We start from the raw sequence: 10,155 nt of genomic DNA, 5'->3' as shown, positions 1-10,155 counted from the left end.
ACTTTTGAGTTAATTCGTTTGGGTTTCGGAGTAGGAGTCTACTCCGAGGGTGGGGGCTTAGGTTTCATCATCATCACCTTTCATCAATCATCAAGAAAAAAAATACGTAAGACATGGCTGTATGGGCATAGTTCCCTTTGCCTTACCCTTCGGGGAAAACCAAAACAAAAAAAAAATTACCGCCATCGCGCGCAAACCGTTGCAAGAAGTGTCACACCGTCGCGTCGTAAAAGTCTTTTAAGTACTTAAAATTTTTGCTCAAAAATCCATTGTAAAGTGCATCAGTCAGTTGTTTATCCATCAGCTATCAAAGTTATTCTTGGGTCAGAAGATATCTCAAGAAGTTGTGAGTAACATTTCCCATAAGTACCTAGTCGATATTTTATTCATCTGTCTAGGGTGATTGAACAACGGGTAGGTTAGGTTAGACCACAATGAGCAAATTAATTTTGTTGATTATAAAATATTATAAAATTTTGTTTATGTGTATGGTGAAAATTAATTTTGTTTATATTAAAAATAATTATTATGATAATTATTCTGAAAAAAACATCGAACTTATACGAGCTCCTAGCGCCATCTGAACAAATCATAATGAACTTTTAGCACAAGCTAGCTGGCGTTTTTTGTAGTGTACTTTCAGATCGCCCGGTACGTATTCCAGTAGTTCTCTTTGTTATTGATAGAGGGCGTTAATAAAATTCATAAAGTTCGGTTTTCATTTCATTTGTTTTTGTTTTAGACGTTTTGTAAGGCGACGATAATAATTGTAATTTTATTATTATCGGTACTTCTTATTTGTTATTCAAAGGAGAGACATTTGTATGAAGAAGATAATAGTTTGAGGTTTACGCGGATGCTATTTTTAAGGTATTATTACAAACACATTGGAAGTGGAAATTCCTGATTACAGGTGGGTATACAATAGGGTAGTTTCCAACTATAGACATATCATTTACTTTTTATTAAAAGTCAAAACACGAAATTAAACTGGAATTTGTGTGAAAAAGCAACCTGTGACGTTATTATTACATTTTTCTTTATTAATTTGTTGTATTAAAAGTAAAAAAGAAAATATTTTTGACAGTTTTAGATCTGTATTTATTTAATAATCAGAATTTCGTAATTTACCTTTGACCTATGAAACTACCCAATTGGCGCGACCATCTTCTTCTTCTTTGCGAGTCGATGGCGATCGAAGCTAAATTTTTGCTGACCAATTATAGACGGCGATATGGCTCACCACATATCACGTTAGCCTAACAGAAAGCTCAGTAAGATGTGGGTACTTAGTTCATCTAGCGATAAATGTAGGTACGGACTACCTCATTGTGACCTATGTTATGTTTATTCTCGATTTAACGAGGATCATCATCATCATCAGCCCATTAACGTCCCCACTGCTGGGGCACGGGCCTTCCCTATGGATGAATAGGGAGATCGGGCCTTAAACCACCACGCGGGCCCAGTGCGGATTGGTGGTTATTGCTAATGCAGCCGGGACCAACGGCTTAACGTGCTTTTCGTACAAATATAATAGTAGCGGGTAAATTAAAAGAACAAATAATTAAATAAATGTGTGCGTGTGTGTAATTAAATGTCAAATATGTGTATTTATTATTATTGCATGACGATTATTATGATTGTTATAAAAATGATATTTATTAATTTACGCTGCGTTGTTATTTTAAGTATTTATGACGAAACAGCCAACTAGTCGTCATTATTAGTTGGTAATTATACCGACTATGATTTTGGCCAACTAGTAGGCTTTCCCGACTAGTCGGTGCATCTCTACACAACAGCAATTGTCTCGTAAATTAGCAATGATTCGCATAATGCCGCATTAGCTGGATATATTCATGATCATGTACAGTAGTTTGCGTAGGTTTGCGCATCCGACTGGCCTGAAATGTTGTTTGTTGTATACGTTTCAGGTTTTCGTTGTTTCCACCTCATGCGTTCGAGTTGGTCGGTCTTCAAGCAGTCTTCAAGTAGCTGGGGCAACATGGTAAGTGGCCCAATATAAGAATATATCAGTTGGATTATTGTTGGTTATATTGGCAAAACAGACGCAGAAAAAAATAACAATAACGCTAAGACGAAAATAACATAACATTCTAAATAAAAATAAAATAAATCGCGCCTATTTTCCTAATTAGTAGTCAGAGATAAATTATATAACAAGATGTAATAGGTAGGTAGTAGCCCTGTTATTGCCACGTACAATCAACGAGCTAAAGTGCAGCCACTGAGCCGAGTGAATTATTTGTAAACTATGGTGAAATTATGAACCATTAGTTGTCACAATTATAAAATGTATGTTTTTGTAGGTGTTTTTGGTCTATCACATAAACGACATGTAACCAGGAGGTCTTAAGTGCAACTAGTTTATTTATTACTTTGCATGAGACTGATTAGACTTTTTTATTGCTATAAATTATTATATAATTATAATTAATGTGATATCGTGACTTATATTTTGCATGGGAGATTAATTCAAAGTATTATTAAATAGAAATCGAATACCAAAATACCTTTTCCCTTTTAGACATGGCATCCCAGTAGAGGTCCCAAATATTATCAGTGTCTAGGGAACCGTCACAACTGTCACATATAATTATAGGGACTGAAACACTTTATGAGACACATAGTCTTCTAAATCAGGCTTAGTTTACTAAGTTCTATGCTGGACTGACCGAAAAAGTAAGATGATTCGTGCTTCGGCCTTCCGAATCACACGTTAAGTTATTTAGACCAGAGTTAATGGCGATCTTCACGAGCTCATTCCAACCTTTTATCTTCGGATTTCTAGACGTACGGCCGGGTTCTATCCCGTTCGACGTTCGACGTTGGTCTAACAGACAACTCGGTCAGTTATGGGTACTTACTTACTTTGTCTTACGATGGATTTACCATTGGAATATACCTAGTTGTGAGCTTATGTTAATGTTATTATTGAAGGACGCCAAAAACAGTCATCATCATCATCATCTCTCTAGCATCATTCCGTTTTTCACAGGGTCTGCTTACCTAACCTTCTGCCAAAAACAGTCATCATAAATTTAAGAGCCACGCTCTTGTCCGTGTAGCATTTTCCATTCCAGTCTATCGAAGGCCAATTCCTTGACTTCCCTATAAGACACGATATTAACCTTTTCTTTAATCTATCCCATGTAAGTTCTTCTTGGTCTTCCCCTTTCTCTCTCTCTAAAGCTAGAAAGCTTTCCTTCTATGATGTTTTTAATAAATTCGTCGCCAAAACCAGTATGAAACAAAATTAAACTCAAAATATTACTTTCTCGCTAGTTATCTCAATAACATAAAACATAACATAACAAATACTGTATTGCACAAACAGGAAAAAACAAAATACAAAACAAAAGAGAAATAGAATTAGTACAATAGGCGGCCTTATTGCTAAGTAGCAATCTCTTCCAGGCAACCTTTAAGTATAGGAGATATTGAATATTATGTAATATAGCGGGATAGTGCAGCATGGGAATACTTGTACATATAAAAAAAAATACTCTCAATGTGTGTGAACTGATAAAACTATCCGACCGTGTGTAGTTAGTAACTACGGGTGTACGGGTACCCTTTTAGTTTCCCGGTGACATTTCGTGACCGCGGGCTAAGGGTTATTATTTAGGAGTCATTCCGGTATCCCGGCTCGTTATTGTTTAAAACGAAATTATATTTACTACCAACTACTTTTGTTTGGGATACCAGGAAGTTGGAAGAATAATGGACCTTTGCTTTGATAAAATTTCATAGAAGTACAGTCATGAGCAATATCATGTATCCACTTTAGTACCCCTGTCGCACTATCATATATGACATTTAATGAGACTTACGGTTTAATTTGTCCAAAAAATTTATGTGCATTGGTTTCAAAGTGTGTACTCGTGCACGTACGTCTGTGCTGCACTGTGGGTGTACCTATCCTCGTAAGCCCTGGGGTCTTCTGAGAAGGACCAAATAATTGTAGTCACAAAGGCCGAAGGTTTTGAAATAGTTTGTTCTAATAATCAACGAAGGTACTTTTAAAAGTACCAAAACTTTGCCTGTCAATTTAATTCAAACCTTTGCGCCGATTGAGAAAAAAAGTATTTTGTCTATGAACTAGTTCATTCAATTTCGTGAATAAAAAAAAAATATGTATCACTTGTCGTAATTTGTCATTTTATTGGTAAAGATATTGCGCACACGGCGACGAGGTAAAAAAAAATCAAGTTAATAATCGAATTTCGTAGTTTTTCATACACATTATTTTCAGAAATCGCAGGTAATATAATAATCAACAACATGACATAGTTATTTTATCAATTTCGTATCGATATCGTTAGCAATATGAAAGCAAACTTTTTTAGTCCTTTGCAAGGGACTTTAGGTGTCATGTCCGGATATTTTTCAAATACTTTTTTTAATTGTTATATGTGATTAAATCATACCGATATAGACTGACTTGCTTACGTGATCTTATTATTAAAAAAAACTACCGTCTTCATTTTATTTCCTTTTTCCTTCTAATGATGTTCTAAACTGACACCATGAATTAATTTCTTTCCTAATAATAAAAACCTAATGTACTTCCAGAGGGACTAATCACAAACTACATCATAAAAACTAAAACTCGTTACTTATTTTATATTTAAATATTTAAGTATATACACATATTTATGACGTACAGATAGGTATGTATTTTAATGAAAAAATACATAACCCTTTATAATAATAATATTTTTCAGATTTTACTAAAAGTAGTGACTTAAACCGGGAGTCCTTCTGGAAGAACTAAAAAAAAACGTATTTTTTTCAAAAATGTCTTCTATTCATCCTTACATAGGTCTCCACTTAATTTGAACCCGATCGGATAACTCTAACACTTTAAAATTTGTACTTGAAGTGCTCGGCCTTTACGACTACAAAAATTTGGTCCCTTTCAAGGTACCACCGTCGTTTATTACTTCGAAATCGTAATTATGCTTCGGCGTTACGAGGCTATAGACGGAGAATGGAACGCTTTCCAAATGTCATAACAGCGAGGGGTTCACATAACATAACAAAAGCTCACAACTGTATCTCATGGGGGTAGTCAGAGGTACAACCATCGCAAGATAAACTAAGTACCCACACCCCACCGAGCTTTCTGTTAGACCTCGGTAGTGGTGGGCGGTATCACCATAGTGGGAATATTAAGGTAGTTTCTTTTAAAATCTTAAAAGGTTTTTGTTTGATTCGGAAGTGTTTCGAGTTTTTGATGAGAAGTAAGTATAATTATTTTCTGGAAAGAATAAGAGGATATATCATATCATAAACTGCCTATATACGTCCCACTGCTGGGCACAGGCCTCCCCTCAATTAACCGGAGGGGGGGTATGGATATATACTTGATAGAAAACGCCGCATTGCATCATTTTGATGCATTTGAACTCCAAGAAACTGAATAATGGATAAGCAAGTAGTATAGTTGTGAAATTCCGTTTGATGTCAAAACTTCGATGTAAGATTCTATTTTCTTGAGTGTAAGACACTTACACATTTAATTCCTCAGGGGTTAAAAAGGCCACACCGAAGGAGTTCATTCCTCCACAGGAGAAGAGTTCATCTCATAAAGCAATATTGTAATTTGTCATTTGCGAATTTAAAAGTAAGTGAGCAGTGCAAACAAATGTCAAATAGCAATATTGCTTTTTTAGATGAATTGCTTCGATGTGGCCATTTTAACCCCCCTGATCTCTCTAAACTTAAAATCAATCATATTTTACTATTATTTTTTGAACGTAGATACCTGAGTCTCCACCGGACTTTGTCTTTTTAATTTTTAAATGCAAAAAATGATTTATCATAGGGCTACTGGCATACAGGGGAAACCTCAGTTACCGGATGAGAGGCCTCAGCGCTCCCCATTTGTCCGGACAAATAGTTAATTAAGTCACGTCACAAAAGAAAAACAAAAAGGGAGACCCTAGTGCAGGGCCCGCTATTAACTTGTGTTAATTTTATTTTATTTGGTAAATAAATAATTTTTACTTTTTAATTTTTTGGTCTTATAAACTTTAGCCACTATATTAATGACAGTTATATCCCTAGGTCCTGCCTCGATTTCTAGGACACTAATACATAATTTTAAGCAAATCTCAATAATAATTCCGAGACTACGTATGCCAATTTGTCCTAAGATTTTGCTTACCACAGCATACGACCACTGCCATCTCTTATTGGGAGGAATTTCAGAATCATCATCATCTCCCTAGCATTATCCCGTTTTTCACAGGGTCCGCTTACCTAACCTGAAGATTTGACAGGTCCGGTTTTTACAGAAGCGACTGCCTGTCTGACCTTTCAACCCGCGAAGGGAAACCCAGCCCAATATAGGTTAAGTCACACCTTCGAAAATGCATTTCTCGGGAATGAAAGTTTCCTGACCGTGTTTTCCTTCACCGCTGATAACTGCTGAGGAATTTCCTATTTTTATACCTATTTTCTTGTTTCATACTTTTTAGAGCGTGATTTTTTCGAAGTCATGTTTTAGTTTTTTAACTTATATTTTTATCTCTAAAAAAGTAGCATAGTGAATTATTTATTTATTTACATTTCGCGACTTTACAGTGCAGAAGCGCCAATGCGCCGTGAAACTTTAAATATACAACAGTATAATAAAAAACATATGAAAATTAAGTTTAAACAATATAAAAACATGTTTAATTTTCACACATCATTCATCATCTCGCAGAACCTCAGACACTCGCGACACACATACGTCGACTCACTCACAAACAGATCACACTCTGGTGCTGATGCAAGGAGTGCATTAAGCATGTGCACGGCACGGAGGAGTGGCGAGTGTGTGCGCGCCACAGTGCGCGCCTCCGACATGGCCAGCAGCGGGTGGCTGCGCGGCCGCAGGTTGTGTGTGGGCACGTTGGGGACGTACAGTCTCACCAAGCTGCGTCACCAACTCCGGGCAGTCCGAACCACCACGTAACGTGCGGCAGGCATTTGTGAATGCTACGCTGACAAGAGCGTGGCTCTTAAATTAGTGGATTCATTATTTCCCATGTAATAGAGCCAACCAGTTTCATGGAATCGGAAAAATATTTTCATTACATATACAAATAAAAGGAAACCGTATTTACGTAAAACGTATACTTTCACGTTTTTATCTCACATCCAATTATATTCTTTACATAAACGAATTAAAATAAACATTGATACAACAAAGTAAGGAATTTCATTTATTTGTAGCAAAAGGTTTCCGGTTTGTTCATGAACTGGGAGCGTAAAAAAAAAATATTTCACGACGTCAGAACGTGTTCAGATGTCTATATAAAAAACAAACTATACCCCAATTGGGGTAGACAGAGGTACATCAATCGAAAATTAACTAAGTACCTTCACATCGCCGGGCTTTCTGATAGACCAATGTTTTAGATGGTGAGCCGTATCGCTGTCTATACTGGTCCAGCCAACCGTGTTATGACTCATTTTATAAGTACAAGTCTCATAACATTATTGACTTTCGGTGTTAGAAGAATTAATTATTAATTAAGTAGAGCCGTGGTAGCCCAGTTGGTAGAACGCTTGCCTCTTACTTTCAGGTCGCAGGTTCAAATCCAGCACAGGCCGAAACTAATGATTGTAGAATTTGTGTTCGAATTCATGTTTGGATCATAAATGACTATCACGTGCTCAACGGTGAAGGAAAACATCGTGAGGAAACCCACATTCTCGAGTAATGCATTTTTGGAAGTATGTGACCTACCCTGTACTGGGTAGGTTTTCTTCGCGGGTTGGAAGGGCAGACAGGCAGTCGCTTCTCTAAAAAACCGGGCCTGTATAATTTTCAGGTTAGGTAAGCTGACAGGCTCACGATCTGGAGGTCCGGGTTCGATTCCCGATGGGGACATTGTCGAAATCACTTTGTGAGACTGTCCTTTGTTTGGTAAGGACTTTTCAGGCTTGAATCACCTGATTGTCCGAAAAAGTAAGATGATTCCGTGCTTCAGTGGGCACGTAAAGCCATTGGTCCCGGCCATTAGCCGTAAAAACACCTCCACCGACCCGCAGTGGACCTGCGTGGTGGAGTATGCTCCATACCCCCTTCGGTTGATTGAGGGGAAGGCTGTGCCCAGCAGTGGGACGTATATAGGCTGTTTATGTTTATGTAAGCAGACCCTGTGATTTTTTTTGTGACTTATTGTAGATTTGCCGCAGATGGCATTAACTACTTGGCCGGACAAATGGGGAGCGCTGAAGGCTTTCACACGGTGGACCCTGTGAAAACGGGATATTGCTAGGGATAAGGAGGAGTGTTAGAAGAATTTCCCTCCAGGATGATTTCTATCTTGAGGTTTTGCGCACCCCATTAAGGAGTAGGGCGTTACAGCTTCACGTTTAGGGGTGTCAACTCGTGACGCACATCAGGTGTAGTTACACAGCGTCAAAGGCCTTTGCGAGGCTTGAAATGTCTGGCAAATATGTTGGCTGCCAGCCAAGACGCTTCAAAGTAACCACCGGGGAGCGTAGTGCACTCACGCTCGTAATCTCCAACGGGGTCGGCAGAACCACAAGTCAAGCAACTACGCTCACGTAATCAATGCATTTGGTACTAACAGATTGTGTACTGATTACTAGCATGTTAGCTACCAGAATTGGCTAGGTACTTGACAAGTTGTAACAGTCAAATATGAAACATGTCGGATAAGGTAGTTTATCATTTAACGATAAATATGGATAAGATTTTTCATTTAGATCGTTTTTAAATATATTGTTTTTACAAGATGAAAATGCGATTTTTTTTTATCTGTGTATTACAAGACCCGACACGGGCGGCCTGAGGTTCGTGTGACGTCATATTTCACAAAATAAACAAAAACTATATGTCAAGTTTCAAGTCACTTGAAGTGATGCGTAGTTTGACAGATTCTTTGTTTATTAAAAAGTGACGTCACTGGGTAAAATGTCACGTGACCAACCGTTTTCGTGCGAAATGTGTTATTAATGTCACCGTAAAATTGTAAATAACGTTAGATTATAATCTATCTCGCGAGATTGTGAACTGTCGAAAAACTGTGAAACGTAATATACTGCTTACAATTTAACGCATTATTATTCGTCAGATTATAATCTATCGAAGTAAAACTGTTAAATCACAATCTTACAATTGTCAAATTGTCAACTGTCCGACAGCTGTCCCTGATTGGTCGGCCTTACAGTAGACCGTTCTGTGTCCATAGAGTTAGGAATAAAACACAGGTGTCAGTCAAATAAAATAAATGCTCTTCAAGATTGTGAAATTATGTACGTATTTATTAATTATTTAGTAAGTAATCAATAATTCTGACATCACATGGTAAGAAAAAATGTATCAAAATTAAAAAATCTGAAACGTATCATTCAGTATACTTTTCGTGTGTAAGATAAACATGCTGGCGGCATAGGGGTGGCCCAAGGGCCACCCCCGCTGCACCCTAACCTACTGTTATGCCTTGTAAAAATTATGACAAAACACTATTATTCTAAAAAAGAATTATGGATATCTATTTATTAATCCCAAAAATAAGTTATACCTAACAAACCAGTATTCCTAGATGTTATTATGGGAAAGTAAAACTATTATGCTAAAAAACGTTATGCAAAAAGGATTATGATAATTAAAATTATGACAAAAACATTTATGCATTTTAAGAGAATCCCAAATTAACATTATGCTCACTCTAATAGTTTTGTAACTCTATGGTATAGCACGCGAGGTGCGTTTCGTATCACAATTTGACGGTTTCACTTCGATAAATTATAATCTACCGAACAATAATACGTTCAATTGTAAGCAATATGATACGATTCATAATTATTCGACAGTTCACAATCTCGCGAGATTCAAATCGATAGATTATAATCTAACGTTATTTACAATTTTACGGTGACATTAATACAGAAAAATGTGTTTTTTTTTCTTTCTATTATATAACGCTTTTTCGAGAAAATAAGCGTTTGTAGTTCGTAATCCGAAAGCTGTCAAGTAGCCAGTTTATGGGCTATTGATGGTTACTCCTTTTATCACTCCCATTACTACTTATTTCGTGTGATAAAGTTACATTGATCAATCAGAAAACTCAAAGGCGTGGATACTCAGAGAAGGATGTACCT

The sequence above is a fragment of the Pectinophora gossypiella genome, chromosome 15, assembly GCF_024362695.1.
Source record: "Pectinophora gossypiella chromosome 15, ilPecGoss1.1, whole genome shotgun sequence".
NCBI lineage: Eukaryota > Metazoa > Arthropoda > Insecta > Lepidoptera > Gelechiidae > Pectinophora > Pectinophora gossypiella.
The sequence above is the reverse complement of the archived record's forward strand: the minus strand, read 5'-3'. Positions refer to the sequence as shown.